At 33.7% G+C, this 27,193-nt stretch overlaps 1 long non-coding RNA gene across 20 annotated transcripts in view; it reads left to right on the top strand.

Annotated features, from left to right (window-relative positions):
* The window catches only part of LOC101787661 (uncharacterized), a 432,599-nt gene extending 409,259 nt beyond the window's left edge, over positions 1 to 23,340 (top strand). For 11 of the 20 annotated variants that reach the window (XR_010039364.1, XR_010039365.1, XR_010039362.1 and 8 more), the window contains 3 exons: positions 11,597 to 11,683; positions 14,371 to 14,506; positions 15,490 to 23,340. This is a non-coding gene — a long non-coding RNA (uncharacterized LOC101787661). Of the gene's footprint in view, positions 1 to 367; positions 505 to 11,524; positions 11,684 to 13,701; positions 13,784 to 13,901; positions 13,971 to 14,370; positions 14,507 to 14,619; positions 14,721 to 15,489 lie in introns of all 20 variants that reach the window. The other 9 variants (XR_010039357.1, XR_010039360.1, XR_010039371.1 and 6 more) reach the window with 8 other exon arrangements.
* Positions 23,341 to 27,193: the final 3,853 nt, after the last annotated feature.

Genomic DNA, 27,193 nt, shown 5'->3' with positions numbered 1-27,193 from the left:
TCTGTGAATTAAAATTTTTAAATGAATAAGGTAATTTGAAAGAGCAAAATAGTAGTAATTGATCAGACTATGTGATTTTCAGTTTTTTTCAGGAGAAAAAAGTGATCCCTAACTTATTTCTTAGTTATTGAGTTAGGAAACTCTCTTTGCTCTCCATTTATGTATAAGACACGTGCATTTGTAAGGAGTGTCCACATTCATAGGATAAATATTTTATCTGGCCTATTGTAGAAACGAAGAACAGCTTGGGAAGTTCATTTAATGGCTGTATGGTCCTGACTTAGGGACAAAATTTCATAAAGGCTTTTTTCTTTATTTATGAATTAACATAGATATTGAAGGAATTCTTGTTATCCTTTGTCATTAGGGATTACAAGTTGCAAAGAGAAGAGAAGTGTAGATTTAGTTGACATCTTTGATACCATTGTGGAAAGGTCTTACTTGAGAATGAAAGACACATGGAATTCACCAGCTCATAAATGTATTTCATTAACTGGAAAGAAGGTATTTCTTAAGTCATTCATTATCCCTCTCTACTCCAAGTGCTTTCTGATCTCTCTGCCTCTCCCATTCCATGCCACTCTCTTTTTCCCTCTTTCTCTCTCTACTGTGTTGACTTCATTCTCAGGTAGGCTCTTGCCATGTGGTGGAAGAGATGATGGCTTCGGGCAGCTGTAGATTTGTGACTCATACTTAGAATTATAGAGGGAAAAAAGGAAAAATCAGATTCTCCTTACCCAAACATCAATTTCAGTGATCAGAAAGGTTCTAATTGCTTGGTTTGGCCACATATCCAATGGTGGATCCATTTCTGTGTCCAAATCAATATTACTCTGATATACCATCCATTATCAAGAGAAAGCAAGAAAACTAACATACTAAGCTGCTGAAGGTCTGACCATGTGAGGGTCTGACCATGGCAGAATGTGAAAGAAATTTGAATCAGGCCAAAACAGGATAGCATAATACTATCTTACAGACTTGATCAGACATTTTTGTATATCAGTTGCCTTGGTAGGTTTGGTAGTACCAATCAACATATACACTACGGATTATTCAGCCAGATGTTCTCTGTTTAGCTTGAAAATAATAAAACATTTGCTGTATCAACCCAGACTATCATGACAATTAATTAGAGTTCAGTGACATTTTTGATGATCATTTACTTTGTTACAAACATCAAAAAGTATGCATTTAATCTTATGTAAGAATTAGAAATTTTATAAATTACCAGAAATTATTAGAAATAGCAGTTTAGTTAATAGGAGATAGTGATTTTCTTCTGTTATCTAATGTGTCTATCCTCAGCCACCATATGATTTGTTTATTCTATTAGAGCAAATTTTATACTTTCACCTTTTACCTTTAATATTAAAGAGATTTATGATGCTGATTCTTAGAAGCACCATGAAGTAATTTCATACACACACAGACACACACACACAAATATACATATATATATATATATATATATATATATATATATATATATATATGGATGTTAAAGTCTTATACATTGTTTTTTCTCATAAATTGACCCTGGCAACTTTTAACATTTTAGTATCAATAACTTCTGTTTATGGATTTTCTCCTAAGAGAAAAAGATTAATTTGCTATGAATAATGATTCTAATGTAAAATATTTGTTTTTATGATGCAAATGAGAAAAGTAATAAATGTAACTTAGATACTTTGAAAATTTATTTTAATATTCACTATTCTTCCTACTAATTAATCATATCACAGAATTATGCTGTAGTTTCTAGTATACTCAAATAGGCTATCATATTTGGGGCATATGCTTCTGGCCCTCCTATGAATATATATTTCTGAAAAGTATAGATTGTCATAAATAATGTTTATAATTTATTTTGTGGCAGGATGAAACCTATACAATGCTTGTTTTTTTTTTCCCCAAAAAGTAAAGCTTCTAGATTGTATATTATCTTTCTCTTATCAAGATGGAGAAAAAAAGACCAAGGTCTTAGATGAGCCTTGCTGATTGGCCAAGGAAAGGAATAACTGTCATCAGCAGCCTTTCCAGACACTGTTCCGTGGCTCCAGACAGTCAGCTGGTACTGTCACAGTTTCTCAGCTATAAATCACAGTCTCCTAATGGCCAAGGCTGACACCTTGACATTTTCAAGAAGAGTAAAAGACCTGATTTGAATGGAAATCAATTTCTTTCCACAAATCTTGGGTTACTACTTCAAGTCTTTTCTGGTGTTTTCTTGAGACATTTGAGGTTTTCATGATTGTCAGAGAATTCTTTGAATTTTGTATTATTACTTTATTTTTGCTATAAAATATGTTCTTATTTTTATCTTCATTCTTAATATAAAAACTAACTTGTAAATTTTACATTGGAAAATATCATTAATAAGTCAGCTTTTACTTAGCTAAGATACATTGAAAGTTTTGAAAATTATAGTAGTACTTATTTTGTTTTGAAAATGATTGTGACATTTTCTGTGATTTAAACATATAAGTTGTAATATACATTTAAGATTAGCCTTTGATTATCTAATAATAATATCAATTATTGAGTGACTGTAAACTTCAATCAAGCAGGTCTCAAACATAAAATTCTCTGATGGTATTTGTAATTTTATATTCCTTCACGGTAAAAGAAAGTTTTAAATATTCTACAGCCAGTGATGAATAACAAACAATTATTAGGTAGTTCCAGACATTAAACTGAATTAGCTCTTAATCATTCAACCCAAGTGAGGTAGAAATAACTCTACACTTTACGAATGTGAAAAGTTCTTTTTAGGAACTTGGCGTTGAGTTTTGTGGAAAAGTTAGTGCATTTGTCAGACAATTGATATCTGGATGCCTATTGAGGTGCAAGCTGAATTTGTAAAGGGCCTAAAATGTTCACAGAGGTTTTCCTGTTGATTGTGCAATCTCACAATGTGGTAGCCTGGGAGCTCTTTAAATATTTGGGCCCAGATACAAGGACTTAAGTGGCAAGATTCATCTATTTCCAAGCAGTGTGGTTTAAGACCTCAACCCAGAGAGTATATCAAAACCACTGACAGAGTTTTATGAAGGCACATCCTTCTTCCTACTCTGTGAATTCTGACTCAGCAGGCCTAGGATAAAAAACATGCAAGTGCATTCTGTAAAAACTCTTAGATCACTGACTAACATCTCAACTGGTTAAGAACTGGGCAGAAAATTCTGAAATGAGAATATATACAGAGTTTCTGGACATGTGTGAAGACTAGTGCAACTGTACAAGAGAAAAAGTAGATCTATAAACCAAGATCACCTAAACTGAATTTTATACATACCTAAACTTGTGTGCTTCCCTGTTCCCATGAAAACTGTATGTGAAATTTTGAATTCATTCTCATTTCTACTTCAAGGGAAACTGCTCCCCTAGTATTCATAGGATTCACCAAATGGACTGCATTTTTTTTTAAAACATGATATCCAGTAGTATGAAAATGAGAAGGTAAATTTGAGAGTATTTATTGGCAGTATTGGGGGCAAAAATAGTGATGAAAAAAAGCAAGTTTTTCTACCTTCTCACATTAGAAATATAAAAACATCACACTCCTTCTATGAACCAGAATCAGCTTCTGTTGGCCTTTTATTTCAGTCAATAAACCTTGATTATAGGCATGGTATAGGTGACTTTCTATAAAAGGAAATTCAGTGTCTTCATCTTTCTCTTTCATGCATACTGACTGAAAATGAACAGTACAGTTGGATTCAGTGGTTATTATTGAAAAAAGCTTGAAAATAGTTCTATAATTCAGACTGGAATGTCCTCCAGAAGCCTACATATTAAAGACATGGTCCCTATTTTGGTGCTAACCCAGCCCCTTCCTTTCTAGTGTACTGGTCTTGAAGTGAGCAGCTTAATTATACCAAGGGTTTCCACCATGATGTGGTGCCTCACCACAGTCCCAAAAGCAACAAAATCAACAGACTTTGAACTGAAACCCACAATCATGAGCCAGAGTAAACCTGTCTTAGTTACTTTTTACTCGTCGCTGAGACAAAATACCTTATGTCCAAAGTGGGAAAAGGAAAGGTTTATTTCTTACAGTTTTTGGAGGTTTCAGTCCATAATCGGTTGGCTCCAAGGCAGGGTGGCATGGCGGGGGGCCAAAATTCATGGCAGCTGCAAAGAGCAAGCAGAAACCAACAAGAGAACAAGACACACCTTCTTCCTGCCATTACATCACATCCTGGCTCCACCCCTAGGCCGGTGTAGAACTCACTACCCCAATCCAAGCACTAGACAATGAACCAATCACAAGTGCATAATGCAAAGGCTCGAGGGCCACCAACATAAACCATGACAAAACCTTTCATCTTTAAGTTAAATATCTCAGTTATTTTTTTACAGCAATGGAAAATTGGCTTACACGAATCGTATGAAAATGCATCATCAGATGTTAAAGAACTAATGGAAAACTTTGAAGTAATTACATAGCTTTGTAAATCATTCTCCCTGAAACATAGCTGTAAACTTGCAATCTGATATCTGAACCACATGTATCTTTTTGCTTAACTTGAGTGACTTCCATTTCCAAGCTATCTTCCATAATAACCACTGAATCTCAACTGTACTGTTCGTTTTCAGTCAGTATGCATGAGAGAGAAAGAGGAAGACACTGAATTTCCTTTTATAGAAAATATTTGGAATTTTCAAAAGCAGCATCTGGCATGCCCTTAGAACTTAATCACTAGATACACGAAACTTTAGGGTAGGACTTGCATAAGAATCAGACTTTATTTGGAGTCTTGATTCACCCAGTTAAAAACCAGAGAAACAAATAATACTGCAGAAAAACAGACTGTCTCAATGAACACCATCAATTTTGAAGCATTTGATAATAAATGAAGTAAAACTACAATATGAGGTTATGTTGTCTTAGCATTACTTTATTAAATATATCAGATTTTAAACATGTGTTCTATTTTTATTTCCTGAAAAAACTGGGTTTTTTTTTTTATATGTAAGTGGTCACAAATCAAGTTAAACTCGTTAGTAAAACATGATGAATCCTACTAGTCTCAAGTCATCTTATGCCAATTTAATGTTTTCTGGTTTTTTAAATCCAACTAGTTTGTTTACAAAATAAATTAGCCTTTCATGGCACAATGAAAACAAGTGTTCATTTTATAAAATTGCAAAATTAGAAATTACAGATAAATAGAAAAGTAAATAGTTATTAATTCCATCATCCAGAGAATGAATCTTCTTGTTGCAAAGCATATATTTATGTGTTGTCTATCATTCACACATGTTCTCAATGTTTTCATAATCTTTTCTAATTTGATATTAATTGTTAAATATGAAATAAATGCTTTCTTACACATTACTGTATTATATACTATTATGTTATTGTTATACTATAATTTATTTAATCAGTCTTCTCCTAGGTGCTAATTGAGTTTTTCCTCTCCTTTTCTTTAACTAATATAAACAGTTTTCTATAATAAATACATTTTATACAATATTATGTATAATGATTCCCCTGAGATACTAATTGGTACAGATCACAATGACCTGAATGAAGATGATAACAGTGAAAACAGAAAGATGAGCTTGCATCTGAGAAAAATATAAAAAACAAAATTTATAGTCAACTGATTATCTATGCATTAATACCTAGAAAATTTAAACCAAAGTTATCGCTAAAGTTACATCAAAGTCTTACCAAAGTTAATACTGCATTGAATTATATTATTTGCTTTATTTCTATTGTGGTTATTTGACCTTTATTGCTTTAGTAAGAGTGAAAAAGCAACCAAGAACAGAGTCAACAAAATATTTTAAATGCCAGTAGATTACTCTTTTAAGTTTATGGCAAATGAAATGTACTCAAAACAAGCAACTCTGAATTGAAAAGACAGGTTTTTGAGAGGAAGGAAATGGTTTTATTTTTAATTTCAAAGGGCTTGGCCAGAAATATCCTGGAGACCTACATAACAGATAAACATTAACCACAAACTAGAGAATGGTTTAGGATATGACCTAGAGGCAGCTTGTGGCACATCACACAGAATACCATGAAACTTTCTAGTGAAACTTCTAGTGAAGAACAAGATTTCCAGACAGAAAGAAGAAACTAGATTGGGAATGGGATATTACCTATTTTTTAAACCCTGATAAAAGGAAGTGGTTAACACACACCCCATACATGGGTATGAAGACATGAGGAGTATGATCCCTTCCCCTTGGGATCTGGGAGGCAACTTTGCAGATGTTTATTTGAATATAAGCATGAACCAGAGAAAGTCTGAATGACAAACCATCCCCTTTAACTTCTAAACCAGATAATTATCCCATGACTGTCCTTTACTAAGGTATGGAAAGGCATCTGGAGAAGTTTCTCCTGTCTCCCAAAAGGTATAAAGCCTAATAGGTAACAATAAATGGGAAATTCTGTAGAGTTTTGGAGGTTGTAAAGTACTATCCAAGAATAGGCTTTGATTAATAAACAGGTCCCTCTAAGAGCAACAATATGAAGTTTCCAACTGATGGCACTTTACTCCCTGATTCATCTTAGAAGTTAATGAAAAAGAACAACGAACAGTAGCCAACCTTAGTGGAGAGACAGTACAAATCAGAGATGTTTAATTCTACCTTTATCCTACATTGCATTCTTACATATTCTAGAATACTCTAGTTCATCTTAAATTGATAGATCCAATATTAGTAACTATGTTTCCTTTTCTTTTTCTTTCTTAATGAGTGAATTAAGAACCTTTGAAAATTGGAACTTCATGGTATTTATTCAAGGGTAGCATAAGTTTTAATCTTCCTTTTTTCAAACTTTTTCCATAGTAACTTTTTCTTTTTTCTGTCTTTATGTAGACATAAAGGACTTTAATAGATGGGCCCACTCATTTACTTAAGAGGTACATTACATACATTGTATATGGCAAAGAGTTTTAAATTACAGAATTATTTTCCACTGTGATTTTTTCCATTGTACTTTTAAATGTTAATTGAACATATCAATGCCTTTGTGCTGAATGTATAGCATATGGTTCACACAGTACTCACCTATGGATTTTAGGATTACAATTAGAAATAAACGAACACATACATACCCATCTTCCCACAAATTTAAAGATTATTAACCATGATACTAACGAACTTGCATGAACAGTTAAAAAAAACAGCTGTAAAATCATAGCATATCTCTTCAAAACTACCAGGTGAAAGCATTGGGAGAGAAGCGGTATGATTTCTTTGTTAGTGCTTCTAATAGATTTCCTAGGAATTCAAGTGGAATAGAGAATCCAGTGAAATTTGGTGCTTTGCAACATTACTAAGCTCATATCTGCAAGCTAATCATGTGTGATAAGGTTAAAATGTAAAAGCATTTGAATCAATAGCTCTTTCAGATGCCTCTCTGATAAAATTGTTTCACATTATTTCCTAATTATTTAATTTATATAAGAAGAAAGATTAACAGAAATAATTATATTAGGAGTAACAGGATCCAACCATTAGATTTCATTGTTTTTGTTGGCATCTTTGCAAAAGTAATCAGATCTGAGAAACTTCTACCCTAGAAAGGGATCTGCTCTCTGGCTTCCATTTACTTGAAAAGGAATTAAGTTAGGTTATGAGCAGAGGCTAGGTTACCTCTACCTGGAAATTACTCAGACAATTCCTTTCGCCCTACGGTGTTACTTTTCTATCTCCTTGCCCTTTACACACAGCCTTTATCTTCCTACAGTCCTGAAGCCCTCTTTTGTTTATCATGTTTAGAGGAGTTTAAAGTTCTGGATTTCCATATTCACATAATTATATACTCAATATATAGCAAAAAGCAGTAATGTAAAGTATTTTTAAAAGATGTGGCATTTTAAAGAAATTTCACAGCTATCATTAGTGACTTTAACTTATTGGCAAGTTTTAGGCTACATTCTTAGTCATATTTTGCTACTTTCCATTTGGTGTTTTCTCATTTGCATTAATGCAATTATTCATGCATATGAAAAGAATGTTATTTACGTCCATATTTCTTCCTCTCCTTATTCCAAACCCATTGTATGTAAAGTCATACACAAACATACTAGTATATTTATGTCGTATTTATATTTGAATATATAAGTGATTCAATTTTGTTATCACAACTGTATAGCTCAACCTAAGTGATGACCCTATGTGCTGTATGTGTCTTATCACATCATTAATTCTCAAATATGCTAAAATCCAATCATTGCAACTGATAAGTTTTAGTATAACTTGTCTTCTTTGGGAATTATTTTACAAAATAGAGAAATTTACTTCTGAATTCTTTTTCTATATGCAAATGAGAGAATGGTAAGCTCTTATTTCTCCTACTGCTAATATTTTTCTTGACATGATATTTGCACATACTTCTAGTAACTGCTTCTAAAATTTTCATGTTCATAAAGCCATATCACTTGCAAATTCAGAAAACCAGTGTCCTTTCAGAAAAAAACTACAAAAATGAACTGACAAGAAGAAAAATGACCAACCTGGCAGGGCTTACCTCCCTCTAAAGCTTGATTCTTCTTTACTCAGTATCCCAGGAAATTATTTCACTTGAAATTTTGGGCAGAATTCACAAAGAAAATGTTTTCTCCTTTATCCTCCAGTTGTATACTTCTTAGAAAAGCAAACACTATAGCTTCTATTTCCAAAAGTTTTTCTTCAAAAATATCAGTATTTGGAAAATAGAAGAAAATAGAATAACACAGTGCATTTAATGGTTACAAACCTCATTCATTAGAATGATGAGACATTCCAGAAATCCCACTCTTTGTGCCCTATTTTATCTGCAGTTAGGGCTGTCATGAAAGAGGAGGGAGAGGAAGCTTATTTTTAAAAAAATTCCCATTTAGTCATTAACAAATGAATCACTTTAAAGCTTAGAAAACATCATAATTGCATTTTTCTTTTTCATGATTGTTGCAGATATTAAAGTGAATAGACAATGATAATCATGTGTAGAATAACCTGGTTTTCTAGACAAACCCACTTGTCCAAGATCAAAGGGCTACAGCACATTTAGGGTTACAGTCTCCTTCCCTTCCTCCTTATTCTCAACCACAGTGGAGCTTTTTCCAAAGTTACCATGGTAACACTATATCTGGCTGCTAGCTCTGTCGTAAGTTATTGAACTGAGACTGGCTTTTGGTTTAGCAGATAATTAGGTTCTGTCTCACAGGTTCATTTTCCTGTGACTGGGATGTGAATATGACCTACAGCTGGCCTCAATTTCAGTGTCACAGACAAAAACTTTAACCCTTCCCAGTTCCCCAGGCACACTCTTGAGTCTGGCTTGTGAGGCAGAATTCTGGTGCAGATCACCCCTCCTTGGGGATGATTACCAAGTCCTTATTTTTATTTTTTTATCTTCATTCTAATACAAAGGAAAATACCATCAAGGTTGTACACATTGAATGTTTCCAAAATTAAAAATATATCAACAATGATAAATATTTACAGATGTTATAAGGAATATAAAACTTTTTATGGCTATTATCATTTCCCTTTAATACTTCTTAAATCACATTGAAATATCTTCTGTTCCATTTTGAACATCACAGTATTTAGAATTAAAAAACATATTCTTAGAAATATTCACCTAATTCTTTTATTCATACTGTTGAGGATTGTCTGCCAGTTCATTTATGCCTCTCTATTTTTATGTGTCCCAAATTTCAGCTGACCTGAAAGGTTGCTTGGTAGTCACAGGCAGACCCGTGTGACATGGAACAGTACTATGACTCTACTGAAATGCCAGTCTTTACTTGTGGCAAGAATCTCTTTGGTTGGGAAAATCAACTTTATGTGTCAGTCTGTTCAAAGATCTACCCTTTGTTTAGAACAAAGAAAGACACACCAATTTTAGGAACTGAATTCACAGGACTGAAAAGAACATGGAGACCTAGGAGACTAGTGAAAATGTTTGACTTTCCATGTTAAACAATGGAAGAGACCCCCAACCATGATACTTGACTGCAAATTTTTGTATATATTGCCTAGAAAATGATGACAAGAAAGCAAGAGGGAAGAAGAGATGAGTTCACCAAGATTGAAATGAGTTAAATTCCATACTTAATTGTTTGGAGAATTACTGAACTATAGTTATAGTAATAAGTAAAACTTGTAAATGGGAAAGTTAAAGCATTCAACCACTGTCCACTGGACTAAGTCAATGTAAAATATGGACTACATTCTGTCCAATTGGAGGCCAGGACCCCACAACAATGTCTCAGGCAAGTCTGTAGCAAAGATCTGCATGGAAAGACCCAAAGGTCAGTGGTGGAAATTAAAAAATCTGCACGAGTGAGATGAAGGATCTGTGTCAGCGGGCTGGGGCATCTGCACTAAAATCAGGAAGCGACACTCAAGGTGAGGACCAGAGCTCCCCTGAAGAGAACTGCAGCCATTCTCAGGGACAGCATGGATCTGAGGCCCTCCAACAATGGCAGCTAAGTTCATACCAGGCAAACCAGCATGACAAGCTCTCCAGGAGGAGAATCATCCTCTTCTCCTCCAGTTCTCCTTTTATGGTTTTGGCAACAATCCTTCCGTATCCATCGCCATGCTGATTCAGTTCAGCTGGGTGTTACAAGCTGACCATTAGTTCTTCTGTCACAAGACTTTGACCCTGCTTACCTACCTGATATAATTTCCCATGCGCGTGCTCTTCTTTTAATCTTTATGTTGCCTTTCCTAAACAAACCAAGCACATACTTTCTATAGATCCTCAGGCCTTCCTGTTCTCTCTGCAAGGAACACCTGACCTACTCCTTCATTTTGTTCTTATTTTTCTACTCATAGACCATCTGTTACTCCATGTCTTCCTTAAACATATTAAAACACACCTGACTCTTGTCCAGTAACCTGAACAGTTTTATGTTCTCTTCATAGTGTTTATCACTCCTTGGTATGATGTTACACAAAAAGCAAACAAGTATAGGTCTGTGTGCCTCTTCCACTAAAACATAAGATGCATCTGAGCAAAAAGTAGGCTTATCTGTGGATGTAAGCCCAGTGCCTATAACCTAGGAAACTGGGGCCAAGTAGACAGTAAATAAATATTTGTTGAATGAATGATTGAATAAAGAGTTTCAAATACAGTGCCTGAGTATACCACCCAGTGTCAAAACAAGAAATGATTGGTTTCCTGGCATGGTTGTTTTCCCAGCACAATAGAATTACATGAAGTCACACAAATAAAATTTGATGACATAGGTTAGATTTCTGCAGCTCTCTATAAAATTGAGATAAGACCAAGAAACTGACCCCATCCAATCTCATTCTTACATAAGCAAAATCCAAAGTAAAGCATGGTACATATTCCAAATACCTTGACTCTGTAATCATTCATGGAAATCTTTTTCTGTGAATAACCAGATAGTAAATACTTTTGGTTTTTCTAAACATACAGTCTGTGTCAGAGTGACTCTGCTGCACTTGTGTTCAGGTATGAAACCAGTCATGGATATTACATAAACAAATAGGTGTCCTTGTGCCCCTGAGAAAATTTTACTTTTGAAAACAGGAGTTCAGCAGACTGAGCCCACCTGCCGTGCCATGATTCACTGACCCCAAATCCCTCCTTTGTTGCTGAAAGGTACTCAGAGAACCATGACTCTCATCTGGTGCTTTCAAAATATGAAACCAATTGGAGGCTAGAGAAGAGAACATAACAACAAAACATGTGAGTAGCATCTGAGCTTGATTTATTTCCTTTCAGGTTATTTCCTTTAAGTTAGTCCTTAGTTTTGAATTTTTCTGAAGTTTTAACTGTTGGAACTGGTCAGATATTCTCAATGACAAAATTCTTCCTAAGAAATAAATGAGGGATGCATCAAGTGGTCTGTTAACAAATGTTTGAATGGATGGCTCTCTGAAGTGGTATTTACTAATTTCTGTAGTGTAAATTCAACATGGCCATTTAAAACTGCCAATACAATGGCACTTAACATTCAGTTAGGAAAGGGAATAGTGTCTTGAATTACTATAAGCCATTTCCAATCCAATACCTGAATATATATTTAAAATCTCCAATAATCCTACGCACTGCCATTGTAAACTCAGGAGTAAACAGTGGTGAGCTTGTTCAGAGCAACTGGCTGGAAGGTCTTCTGCAATGCCAAGTACAGAAAAAATATTGAAGCTCTGAGCTTAGTATTTTATTAAAATGCATATGCAGTTAATGTAGCTATTATCTTCCTAGTTTAGATTATTATAAGCATTAAAATAAGTGTTTAGCTACGGACTCAATCCAATTTTAATGTCTTTGGGTTAATGCAGCCTCTTCACATTGAAGCAGCAAAGATAAAGGAATGTTACATACCATTCACAATTCACCCAGCTCAGGGTTAAGATAGCACAATACTCCAACAAGAATAAAGCAAGTCTCCACTTGACTGTAGCTCTTCATAACACTCCACAAGGGTCAAGCTGTGTTTTTTTCCTGCAGTGTTAAACAGAGTACATCTTATGAACATAGTTCAATTATTGACTGAACAGTGGGTTCAAACCGACTATAATCTAAGCAGATTTGCTCCAATGACTTCATGATTGGGAATGGGCTAACCGAAGGGCAAAGGTATCAGTAAAGTCTAGAGGCAGGCACTTAGGTTGAATTAGTAACATAGATGTCTCATATTACATGAGTTCGCAGAATGCAGTTCCAGGCCAGGTGAACAACACTGGCAAGATAGCAGGGAAGATACTGACCGTGGTTTGAGGAATGAAATTCTAAACTGGACACTGACTTTAAAAAAATTAATGAAAAAATTATGCATGGACCCTAAAAGAAGTTTCTATACAGTTTAGTTCTAAACATTCAGTCTTTAGGGAAAAAAGGCTAATATAAGATGTTTTTAATACTGCTGATGTGGTCTAAACTGTTTACATTCTAATCTCCTCCATTGAATACTTTTAATGTGTACAGATTTCTAAATCTACAAAATGTAAGACTAAATGTTAGTAAAATAAAGTAAGAAAGAGATACTCTCTCTTCCTTCTAACTAATAATAATCTTTGTATCCATGATTTTATTGATACATGGTTCCAGTGTTTTGCTGTGAATATTCTGCTCTGTTACCTGAGAGCCCTCTGTTCTGTAAAACACTTCATTTTAGTGGTACAGTCCAGTCAAGCTCTGTGCATAATCCTTCCTTCTGCCGTATATTACTGAATGGGTTCATTTTCTTTAAGTGCTTTGACACTTTATATTTGGTCTTATTCTCATTCTAGTATTAATCTTAACAAAAATATGATGCAAGTATAGTTTTATCAATTTTCATTTAAAAAAACTTCTACTAGAAAAATCTGTACATAATAGACCTAACTATTCATGACTAACATAATGAAGCTATGTGACATGTATGATATATATTCAAAAACTCAGTTCTTTTCACAGTTCTGAAAGCAAACTAAACTGGATGCAAATAGAATCAAATTTTCCCAGAAGATAAACAATGAAACTAACCATTTAATTTGATTTGGTTCTCCTGCAACTCATTTTGTGACCAGAATCATGGAAAGAATCAAGTTCGTGACATGAGATATTAGATAAATGACAAATAGACAGATAGATAGACAGGTAGATATAAAATTATGCCAAATCTGATTTCCTACATACACTTAATACTATTGTTATTAAATTATGCCAAATCTCTACCAAATTACTCCTACTCTGATTTCTTGTATATGCACCATTTACAGGATCCTGAATTATTTTGAAGCAAATACATATGTCACACAATATTCGTACATTGGAAAACATTGTAGTATATATCTTTAAAAGGTAAACACTCTTTTAAAATCACAATAGCATTTTTATACCTAAAGTATTTCTGATACTTCTATAATCTCTCTCTTAAGTGTACTAATTTTTCTGATGGCTTAATTTTTCTTATTTATAGATAATTTGAATTCAAACAAGAACCAAACATGGAATTTAGTTCACTTATTTCTAGGATTATTATCAATCTGTAAGCTTCCTTCTTTTTATTTTCAATGTATTTTGTCAATGAAACTGTATCATTTGTTCCTTGGGGTCTCTTTCATCCTGAGCTTGACTGTATCCCTGTGGTGTTGTTCATCATGTTCCTCTTTTCCTACCTTTCATTTGAGTTGAAAGCTAGATTGAAATATTTCAATTGGTTTCTTTCTTTTATTTTAGCAGAATTTGTTCATAAGTAGTATTGTGCACATCCTAATAGTATGCACATAAAAAGCCTACCTTTAGTATGGTGATGGGTGAAGTTGTTACTCTAAAATTATATATTTTTATTATAGCTTCTAACAATTAAAAATTTCACACTCATATGTTAAATTTTAACATGTCCTTATTACACAACATTTTAAAAATAGCATCTTAATCCTCACCAGACAGTGGCTCACCAGATAATGAAGTTTGAGCAGCATCGCATTAGTGAATATCAGCAATGAATCACTCAAAGCATCTATCTTAAATTGGATGAAATCTCAAATGAGTGCCAGAAGAAAGGCCCTGCATAAATGCAAGGTATGTATCTAGATCTTATCCAAATTAGATCAATCCTACATCACTTTTAGAGTAAAGAATGAGGGATAATATATTAGAACCCAATCCTGTGGTGACACCTTTCTAATTGATAGCCTTGAAGAACATCAACGTGAACCAATTTACGGACTTGAGTCAAAGCATAAGAATTGTCCTATCATGGAACACAATGAGTCCTTCCAAACTAATCCCAAAGGTGAGGCATCCCTGTCACTATACTTGGAAGCGGAGTGAGCCCAAGAAACAAGTGAAGACATGATATGAAATGGTGACTGTCTATGTAAAACCTACATGTATATAAATTATTGACGAAGCAGAAAACGTGTATGCCAGCCTGTTTGTGGTGTTTTTAGAAATTCATGGCTTTTTAAATTTTCACCTCTATGACTTTTTCAAATTGTATTTTTCATTTTTAAAAATCTGAAAAATTAGTGGTTTTAAATACTTGATCATCATGATAGAATTCTAATCTCTTGTAGTTTACCACTTGTATAGGTTTTTTTATGTAGCTGTATTTTATATATATATATGTATATATATATATATATATATATATATATATATATATATAATGTAAATACTCCAAGTATTCAATAATACCTAAAGTGAGACTTGTATTCTACTTTGAAACTGTTGGTGAATATATTGCTTTGACTTTGAGTACTGTGCTGTAGATGAATGAAGTCTCTTCTAGTACTGAAGTTTCTTGAATCTGTTGTAATTCCACATCAGGAATTAAAGAGGTTTTCTAAGGAAGAAGAAAATTATACAAATCCACAGAGTAAAATTTGGTAGCCTATGTCTTACTGTTTAAACTTTTATTTCCCTACTTTTTTACCCTCATAGTAAGAATACAGATATGTTATTTTTCTTATAATATATTGTTATTAACATTTGTAAATGATTGTTTCTCCATGTCAAGTTTCTTCTTCTAATATGCAACTTTAAAATTATTCTTTCCAAAGATACCTAATGGACTACACTGAGAACCTGGAGCAGGCTGAGCATTTGGAGCAAAAGGATGAGCCTATTATAAAAATAAGCAAGAACAACCATAGGCAACTCTAAGATTCTAATTTCTATGGAGCCATAGCAGCAAGATGTTCTGGACAAAATTACATCACAGATTACCTTACATCTCATATTATAGAGTATTTTATTCTATATGGGTAGTAAGAACCCAACATGCAACCTACCTTCTTAAGTGATTTTTAAAGATATAATATTTTGCTGTTGAACACAGTAGGCACAAGGTTATACCTTACATATAACATATGCCATTGAGTAGTAAGTGCCCATTTTTTCCTTCTCTCAGTGCCCAGAAATCACCATTCCACTCTTTGGTACTTTGATTTGACTATTTTAGATACTTCACATAAGTGAATTTTGCAAGTCTTTTTGAAACTAGTCTCTATTAGCATAATATGCAGAAGGTCATCAATATTTCTGCTTATTGCATCTTTCCTCTGTAAGGTAGAATCACATTCTATTATATACACTGTATTTCTTTATCTAATCATCTGAGGGTGGCACTTAGGTCAATTCTACAGTTTTTCTATATAAATATGCTAAAATGAAGATAAGAGTGCCCATGTCTCTTTAAGATTCTGATTTCAGTTCTTTGGAAAAATAATAAGAAATGGGATTTCTGGCTCATAGATTATTTTAATTATAATTTTCAAAGTACCTTCTGTATTATTTTCCTGCACTATTTTTACACTCCTACAAGGAGTGTACACTCCACATTCACCAATATTATTGTCTTTCTTTTTTTGATGAGATTTTTAACAAGTGAGACATGATATTTCTTTATGATTTTCATTGGCATGCCCTTAATGACTACTGTTCAGTGTTGTTTGTATACCTATTGGCTATTTGTATGTCTTCTTTGTAATAAAGATATAAGTAAGTCTCTGGCTCATTTTTAGTCAGATTTTTTTTTTGCTTTTATTTGTTTGTTTTTTATTCAGTTATTTGAACTCCTTATCCAACAGATTTATTTTCTACAGTTTCATATTTCATATTAAATCCATAAAATTGACTATTTTAAGTAAGATGTTTTTGTGTTATTTTGAACTTTAACAAAAATGTGTCACATACATCTTATATGAAGTATTAGTAATTGTTGGGTTAAGAAAACTCAAGTTCTGAGTAGTTCACTCAAAAAAACTTGAATTAGTTGAATTCAAAGAAATGACCATCACTCAGGAAGCCACAGAGAAATATTTCAGCAGATGTTCTTGTGACAGCATTTGTAATTAGGATATGAAAAAGCTTTGTGAAATGGATTTCTCTTTTGAACATTCACCTTAATATATTTCTCATTAAATTCTACTTTGTCATGTATGTGGCTCATATTTTTGTGAAGGTTTTACAATTTTTATATCTATTTATTATTCATTTGCAAAAGGTTTTTTTTGTTATTGTTTTGAGACAAGTTCTCACTACGTAGCACAGGCTGGCCTTGAACTAGCACAAATCCTTCTGCTTGAGCTTCCCTAGTGCTGGGATTATAGATGTGTGGCACCACATGTGGTCTTTTTTAGTAATTTGACTAATTTGTGATAGAATATTAATTCTCATCACGCATTTTTAAAGTTTCCTTTCAGTGATAGAGTTGTTGTTCAGAGAAAGCATGCCTTCAATTAACATTCAAATCCAAAGAGTCCTTAGTTTACCCTGATAAAGAAGAACATTTTGGAGAAGGATGTGAGTCAGCATTACACATCTTACATGTTTTCTCCTGCAGCACCTTTTCTTCTTTTTTTTAAAAGCAAAACATATTAACAGATTTCTATGTCAAATCTAAGGCCTTGTTACACATGGGCACTGGATTTTGTTAACCTGCACTTTTGAAGAAATAGTAATGGTAACTGTGAAACTGAAGAACTTTAGCGTTAGTGGATACCCTAAGTGCATCCATCCTCTACTCTGGAAGATTGGAAACTTCTGGCAATACACCTGACTTACAGTGCATTCTACTCTAAGAATTAATATTTTCTATTGTAGAGGACATACCACTTTCATGGGAAACTGTTGATGTCTTTGGGTAGTGCTAAGTTTTAGGAATGTCTTTCATATACTAAGCATATTTAGTCTCCGTATCAATAGAATATATGTTGACATAACAGTATTCTAAAAGTCAGTGATCAGTTTTCACGCTCTTGTCACCTTTGAATCTTTAGTTCAATTTAAGAATCTCTAAAATTATGAGATTATTGCTATTCATTTACATAGAGGAAAAGGATACTGTATTTTGGATCATAAAGTCAGCCTGAGGTATTTTAACCCAACTACAATGAATTAAGATCCAACTACAAAGTTACAGGGAAATGTCTACAAAAAACTATCCTTATTGCTAATGTCAACTACATATCCAGGATATTCTATAACCAGCTTCAGCGTCAATATTTTCTAGAAAGTTTCAGTACTGAAGCTAATTATACCTACATTTCCATTTGTTACAGGCAAATGATACTTATAATCACCCAAAGGAAGAGAGCTTTGGTGTAAGATTTTACATGCAAAGTCTCTGTTGTTACAAAGATGCGATACACTGTCACTCCTGATGTGTGATGATACACTTAGTTTCCCCCTCCTACGCCCCTCCCACCTTTCAGTCTCTTTTGTACTGCAATAACAGAATGCAACAGCTAGGCAGTTTACAATAGACAGACTTGTATTTCACAGTTGTGGAAGCTGGGAAATCCAGGGAAAGAATGAGCATCTGTTGAGAGCCTTCTTGCTGTGTCATATGGCAAAGGGCGAGGGCAAAAATGTGTATGAGAGAGATAGAGAGAGAGAGAGAGAGAGAGAGAGAGAGAGAGAGAGAGCTGAACTCCTCCTTTTATAATAAACACCCTTCCACAAAAATCCCACAATAACATCAGTCTACTCACTCTGTGCTCATGTCCCAATCGTTTCTCATTAGGATCTGTGTCATGTCACTGTTGAATTCATGATTAAGTTTGTAACACCCAATTTTTGTGGCACACATTTAAACCATAACAGTATAAAAGTAGTGTTGACAGCTGGACAAGCTCACCTCGGCTCCAGTGTTCAGTTTTCAGTGGGGTTTCATTAGGTAGGCATGATTGATTGAGTGACTGAAATACTAGATTGTGCAAAGAGCCCTCGAGGAACAACAGAGACATTTTGATAACTTGAGAAATTTCAAAGGTTTGGAGATCATCATATCCTAGTGACTAAGTACAGAACCAGATTATTGGTGAAACTGTACTTTTCAATATAATATTTGCTATTTTCTTAGCTAAAATTACTCTGATTCCTTAATCTAACATGAGGTATAGTTTTAGAAGCTTGGCATATCTTTATATCCCTAGATAATCTCTAATTTATTATTTTATTTTAAAATATATAATTCAAATTCCTCATCTTCCATACCTATGTCTATATTAAAGAATTAGGTCCTAACTAAGTGTGAAATAATTCTTTGAACTTATAGTCAGCAGACTTAGAGTCCTGATATTTCCAGACACTGGATCTTGGAAACATTATAGTTTCTTTCCAGTTCCTCATGGATACAGTATTATCAATAATACCCACTTCATATTTTGTGGAGACTAATTAAGACCACATGTAAAAGTTTTCATTCATTATAGGAGCTTGATAAATGTTTTCTGAAAAAAAAAAAAACCTGGAGTCTAAATTTTAGTTAAAGAAGTATGTCAAGCAGTGCCTGCCTGTCAAGTCGTATAGAATAGATGAATGCATGTATTATTTTGATAAAAACAGTGTTCACCTCACTTTATCAAGTATTAATCCAATCCATGGAGAAGTGCAAAGTGACTGAGAGGAAGAAAGCCTGTTTCTGTGCTTCTGGAGTTAGAATATATTGATAAATGTCTTTGATACAAGGAGACTGGAAAGATGTTGAATTCTGGTAAATAACTGGTGTAATGGTGTCCAAGAGAGGAAAGAATTCTATCGAGATTATTAGAAGAATGCGTCTTCATAAAAGCCTTATGTCACTGAAGGTCCAAAGAAGCAGGAAAATATTAACCGTACTTTGGGGAAAATTGAATATCTTTTTGTTTCAGAATGTCTAAATTAACTCACTTGAGAAGAAAGGGAACTTATCAACAATATATAAATAAATTAGCCATGAATACAAGAAGAAAGAAAATTTTTAAAATAAAATTTTCTTAGAAATAAGAGCTCTCTAAATTATGATAATTATAAAAAGGGAAGACTTTTAGCCAAAATTTATTTATATTTATATAAAAATATCTTGTTGACCTTATTGAATTAAGGAAGAAATATTTTATTTCGAGCAGGCTTTGAGAGTTGTAAATGTTTAATTCATCAAATAACTCAGCTATATTCATAGAAAATAATTTTCATGCCAGGCACTGCTGTAGGCACTGGGGACGTATGTCTAGAATAAGGCAGAGAAAATCCTGCCCATATAAATAAATCAGCAGCTATTTAGCAATGTGAGATGAAGAAGGCAGTGTTGCTTATGATCACACTAATTCCTAGTGTAGGGCACATTGAGCAGAAACTTGGAACTAAGGTTTCTGCAGGGAAAACAGAACAAGATTCTGGAGTGTGCTTGGATTTTTCCGTAGGAGGCAGGAGTTTGAAATGGCTGAAGGAAGAGAGTGCGTGAAAACACGTGAGAGACTGCTGTGGTGTCAGGCTTTGTAACCCATTATAAAGACTGAGTATTCCTGCAAGTTGCCATCTCTGCAGCTTGAGTCACGCTTCCCCCTCTAGGCTTCCACCCCACTCTCAAGACGTGTTTTTGTGTTTTCTGTGCTTCATGGTATAGTAATCGTTAGCCATACCAGGCTTTTGGGAATTTGGAATGTGACTAGTTCAAATGGACAGTACGAAAAATATAAAATTCCTCCATAATTTTTGAGTTATTTAATATGTAGAAATGCAAATATGTTGATATTGGGTTAAGTAAGATAAAATAAATTTCATCTGCATTTTTCTTAAAGTCGATGTTTGTATTCTGAGATAACTCTAGATCGAACAAATAATACAGAAAGCGTCTGTGTACCTTTTCTCTGTCTTTACTCAGTGCTAATATTTTGAATATGTATAGCCACTATATTGCTGTTAGGGTATTGACATGGCACATTGTCCATGTTTCTCCAGTTCTAATTGTACCTTTGTGGTTTTCGATTTTATACAATTTCATTCCAAATGTAAGAGTTTTTTATCCAAAATATAGGACAGTTTTTCCATCACAGGCACCCTCTGTGTTGCCTTTTTTATCACCACTCTTGCATATTTTCGGTGTCCTGTCCTCTCATCTCAGTCTTGATCACTAACAACCAGTAGTTCATTCATTTCTGTCCTCCCCACCCCGAAGATTGTACCATGCTATATACAAACTAGTTTTTTTTAATCTTTAAAAAGTAACTTGCCATCTTGATTCTGGGTTTTTTTTTTTTCCTTGTTTTTCTGATATAGAGTCTTTCTCTACAGTTCATGCTGTCCTTGAGCTCACTTTGTAACCCAGGCTGGTCTCAAACTTACAGTGATCCTCTTGCCTCAGCCTCCCAAGTGCTGGAATTGCAGGCATGTACCATCACACCCCACTTTGATTTTGCTATTATTAATGAAGCTACCAAAAACATTCTTTTGCTTGTAGAGTAATTGCATATTTATTTTTATAGGACATGGAAATTCTATTCCCGAGTCACGGTATTTTCAGTTTTCAGGGGATTTTTTTAAATAAAATATAAGCACTAGAAAATTTAATGTTTCCTATGTAAATGTCCACATTTCTGTCAGGTAACGCTACTTTGGCCTGCAGTACTGAGTTGTTTCCTCTTCCGGTGTCTCTCGTGTGCCTTTATTTCCATCTGGTCTGTTTTCAGTATTTCCTAACAGATCACACAAATGTCTGTAGTGCAATGGTTAAGGGGAAAAAAATCCAGATGCTCTGATACGGCTCACTGACATACACCTTACCAGCTGTGTGACATATGAAGGTTATGTGAAGCTGTTTAATGCCTATGCATCCAGTTTTCCGATCTGAGAATGAGTGATCATAGCGGTGCAAATCTGATTGGGCTCATACGGTTATTGGGTTAGCATACATGAAGTTTTTTTCTGTTAAGATCCTTCTGAACTCCTCCAGAAGAACAAGATTAAATCCACATATAGGTTTCCATTGTAGCCAACACCCTGACAAATTGTGTTTATATAATTATCTCATATCTTTACTGCTAGACTGTAAGCACCTATGAGGGCAGTGACCTCGTCTGTGTGATTTAGTGCACTACCCTTAGTGATGACAATATAAGGCGAGGCGCTTGAGGTATCATTTTACAGTGAATGAGTGAGTGAATAAAAGACAAATTCCTTCAATGTAACCAGGATTTACTTATCAAGTATTATTTAATTTGTTTTCCTTAACTTTTTAGAAAAACCATCTATTAAGTTGTAACTGTAAGTTATCTGATCAGTTGTTATTTGAGAACCCCTATCTATGAAATGTGATGAAAATATGGTAAATAAATTTAAATTACTAAATTATTACAAAAAACCTACTGCCATTAATTTCAAAATATTTCCCCTTTTTAAGGCATGCTTATCTCATTATTCTTTCTACTTTCTGAAGCAGTTGTGGAAATTCTTTTGAAGAACCCAAATTTTCAGTAGGTGACACTGGCAAAGCAGTTCTTCTTTATAGCTTTGTTCATAATTTTATGTCAATATTACAATTATTTTAGATCTTAAATAGGTTAAGTCCATAACATTGTTAAGGAATTTACAAAGAAAGCACGATAAAACACAAAATGGTTTTCATTTACACACTTTGTTTGAAATTGGAGCTGTATACCAATGATCATGATCAATAGCACACATTTTTAGACACACACACGTGCGTTTTGTCATTATCCATCTTGATTTTCTCACTTGCTGAGGATGGTTTCTATGGTAGAAAAAATACTGATGTCTATTGCTTTGATCTAAGGTAATTGAAGCTCGTGTTTACCATTTTATTATCTGTGTGCCAATTTTCAGGCATGATCTATGTCTGTGTCTGTGTATCTCTATCTATGTCTATGTCTATATCTATATCTGTACCTGTATCTATATCCATATCTATATCTTTATCTCCATCCCTAATGTTCCCACATGTCCTTAGTGACAACTATCATTAGCCTCATTTTATAAATTGGATATGTTGAGTGGCAGAAATGTAACTTAACTTCACATAGCTATATCTAAGATTATGCCACAAGATGGTGGTTTCTACTTTCAAACTAATCTAAATGTCACTTTTCTCCACTGAAATGCTATAATTGGGCTCAAATTTGTATGAAACATGTCAAATTGTAACAGAAAGATTACAGTACTTGTTTCTTGCTTTAATGTGTTTTAATATTCAGTTTAAAAAACAGAAATGATAATATTTATTATTTACTGTGTGCTATATTAAATCATTCACTGGGATTATTTTATGTAAGTATGGCCACACAGATGGCTACTATAATTGTATTTACTTTACCTTTTAGAAATAGGTTAAGAGAAATTAAGTAATGGTTCAAGGTGAGAGAGTTAGAACTATTAAAAGAAGGATATAAATCTGTGTAATGTGATAGTCAAGCCTTTATGAATGATGTATATTGCTCTTATTTCAGTAATTTAAGTTGGTTATTTGAGTTAATCATGTAGAAAATGACATTTCCTTTTGCTTTCATATGGTTTATATTCTTCAATATTTTTCATTCATGTGTAGTGAATGACATATTTTCTCTTTTCTGTGCATTTATATTTATTGTGTTTCTATGGTTTTTATAAATAAATCAGACCATGACAACAACAAACCTTTGGGTGAAATGATTCAATAATTCTGGCTCCTTTCTTCTCTCGTTGCATCACATGTACTTGAAGATGCATTATGAATTTCCATATGCCAATATTTAATTTTCATAATCAGGTGGCTCCACATTTACAGATAAGAAAATATATTTTAGAAAAATCACTTCTGCATTTTAACACATCTTCCTTCATACAACTTAAAACTTGTTTCCTTCTAGATTATTTTCTAATTAAAATATTAAACCCTTAATTAATGATTATTGCTTATTTGACTATTTATACATATTACACATAAGTCTGTGTTTGAATTTGTTAGCTTCCCCTCTCCCATACATTATTCCACGCAGCAGTTTTTCTGAAAATTGTTGCTTGGTAGGACCACTTGCCTTTATGTGTTGCTATTTTGTTGTTGCTGTACTTAATTGAGTGTTCTTTTTATGTAACCAGGAAGAGTTCTCTAAACCTGGGAATATTTACTTCAAATAGTAGCATGATAATGCATGTATTTATTATTTATTTATTTTCACTTCTCTAAAATAGCAACTTTGATTAATAATTATATACAGGCTTTGTTCTTCTTATCTGGGTGTCAACAGTAATTGGAATCCATATCCATATCCTACCTCGCAATCATGCTGCAAAAGGGCAATAAATTCCCGCTGAGTGTGTTCCTTGTTAAATTTAGTGCGTTACATTCAGGGTAATGAATAAAAGCAGTGGGCCGTTACCGTCTGGCTGGCTGAAGAAGGCTAGAACAGCCAGACTCCCCTGAGGCTTTGAGCAGCTTAAAAACAGTGACAGGCAGAATCAAGGGAGTCCTGCAGCATCGCAGTTCGGTTTGTCTCCCTTAATTTCCTGTTCTGTAGAGTCTCAGGCTGTAATGATGTGAAGTAATCTTATCCATTAATTCACCACACTTCCATAAAATGCTGCATGCTCTGGTTTATTAACAAGCAAATACAGTTAGGTAAATAGTTATGCATTTACGTTGCACGGGGAAATGAGAATACTAGTGAATGTAAAATAGTAACTATGCCTCCATGCAGTTCACTTTGTGTATCTACATGTATCTATTGTGTATTCATTTGTGTATTTTGAAAGTGCTTATAGATATTTTCATGGGTGAATAATCAACAAAGCAATCCCCATAGAAATATGTATCTACTTATTTCTATCACATATTGATTGAATATGCATAGCCATTTTCTTTCTTTTTCTTTCTTTCTTTCTTCCTTTCTTTCTTGTTTGTTTTTGTTTTTTGAGACAGTGTTTCACTATACAGTTGAGGCTTGCCTTAAACTCACTTTGTAACCCCTGCTGATTTTGAGCTCACAGTAATCCTCCTTGTCTCGGCCTCCTAAGTGCAGGGACTATATGCAGGCACCACGATGCCCAGCCATAACCATTTTCTGAAAAAGTGAATCCAACATTGCTAAGGTCACCAGCTCTTTCTTAAAATGAATACATTTTTTATAGAAAAAAATTCTGCCTTGAGCTCTAATAAAAATTTTACTTGTGTTATAAGTGCACAAATCCAAGAGTATTACAGCACATCTTATTCAGTGTGTTTTTCTTGGTAAATAAGCCTTTATTTACCACTCCTGATAATTGTTACACACATTCTAACCAAGCTACCTGTCTGATTTAGTTCTTTGAGTTATGGTGAGTACTAATATGAATTTTAAAAGCAGCTAGATGCTTAAAGAAAGTTAAAAAAAAAAACAAAGATTTGTATGAAATGACCACTTTTAGTATTCTTAAGTGTGTTGGAAAATATAGCATGCAGTGACCTTTGCTGATTCCAAGAGGTTTGATTAGAGATACTGGGTGTTGTTTTCCAACATATGCATGATGTTATTACAGCAACATTGTCACAGTGAGGTAAGTAAAGCATATATGAAGTTCAGCATTCTTCTCCTGGAAAGAATTTCTAAAATCAAATGTAAGAAATTATTCATCAGTGTTTATTGAAGAATAATACACATTAGTCAAGAATTTTGACATATAATGGTAAAATATAGTAAGATGTTAGTATTATTTCTGCTGTAAATAGGCCTGAACTTCCTCAGCAAATATTTTCTAAACATAATAAAGCCAGTGTCTATTTTGGCACTTCTGCTATAGATTCTTATAACTACAGAGTGTAAGAGAATCAGAGAAGTTGCTTGATAGAGCAAAAATAGCTGAGGACAAACCTTAAAGTTTCCCATTCAGTTGGCTGAGCAAAATACATTGAAAATTGCATTTTCAAAATTCTCAAATGACTTTGATGTCATTGGTCCAGGTACACTATTTAAGAACTATTAAGTCATGTGAAATATATATTATATATGTATATATATATATATATATTATATATATGTATATATACATATGTGAAATGTATTATATATAATAAATATATATATATATATTTGGCTGTTTTGTTGTTTTTGATAGCAGGAATCAAACTCAAGACCTTGTACATGCCAGGCAGGTACTTAAAGCACTGAGCTATATTCCCAGGTCTTGACATTATATTGAATACTTTCTATAGAATGAAGACTCAAGAATTCTCTTCTTTTGATATGTTGTCAAACTATATTTGAGGCTATCTACTTACAAGATTCATTGCACATTCATATTTGAAAAACAAAGTTTATAAGCAAACACAAAAATTAAAATGAGTAGGTATTATAAGTTTTGTAATTTGCTTATAAAGAAAGAGGTCAAAATATAAGTTTTAACTCTGTGATGCCAGTTTAGCTTACTTTTACCCATAGAGTTTATCAGGTTTGGATTTAACTAGTCTGATGAGTAGTCAGGTCAAGATCTTTAAAAACAATCCCCATATCTGCATCTGAGTTGGAGGGCAATGTTTACAGTTAGTTATAGGTGAATCCTTTAAAGAGATAATGGCAATAAAATGAGAATATGCATCACAAATCACAAGAGTATTAACACGTTGGAAATAGTGAAATTTGTATTCCTATTAGTGTGAATTTATGTATTTTTTGATTGCAGAGATAAGGCTCCCAGCATAATATGGAATGTAAGCACTAACGATGATCTTGGGGGAATACATGTGCTTAGAGAAGCAAGGCTTATTATGACAATAAAAGTTACAGTTGGTTCAGATTCTTATTTTCTTTCTCATGTGTTCATGTAATGGTTTCATAACCAGAATTCTCAAGAACATGTGATGTACCAGGTACTGTGAAGGGACAGAAAAGAACTGATGAACAAATATAAAGGTAGATTTATGTAATCTTGGTCATAGGTTTAGAGAAGTAAATGCAGGTATGAACACCACTAGCCAAAATGTTTGAATGTTTAAAATTTTTAAATTTGAATTTGATATTAATGTATAGAGTTATATTGTGGACATAGGGAGGAGGAGAAAGTAGGAGACGTGTTACAAGACAAAGGATTGTGCTAAGACTTTAATCTGAACCATCAGGATTCAACTATGCTGCATCATTCTTAGTTTTGATAATGATGCAAATATGAAGAAGCCAGATAAGGTGGTGCAGGCCTCTAATCCCAGTTAGTCAGGAGGCTGAGGAAGAAGGGTCATGAATGTAGTGCAGTTCTGGGCAACTTGAGAAGATGCTCTCAAAAACCAAGAAGTGACAGGTGGAGAAGGTAGCACAGTACCAAAAGATTTTCCTAATGAGCTAAGTCCTCATTTCAATTTCTGGGGGATAGATAGATACCTTAGACATTGGATATTTCCAAAGATTTGTACCCTGCAAGCAGAAGCTACACTTTCTTTATGTGTGTCTATGTTTTATGCCCCAAAACAGGTCAGTTTTTGTTCAGAATACAAGAAAAAGAATAGTGTAAATTGCAGAAATCACTCCTGGTCATAACTTAATA

Source organism: Cavia porcellus, unplaced genomic scaffold (genome assembly GCF_034190915.1).
Source record: "Cavia porcellus strain 051 isolate PalLab524CR breed Dunkin Hartley unplaced genomic scaffold, mCavPor4.1 scaffold_15, whole genome shotgun sequence".
NCBI classification, from domain to species: Eukaryota; Metazoa; Chordata; class Mammalia; order Rodentia; family Caviidae; genus Cavia; species Cavia porcellus.
This window is presented reverse-complemented; position numbering and strand designations above follow the sequence as displayed.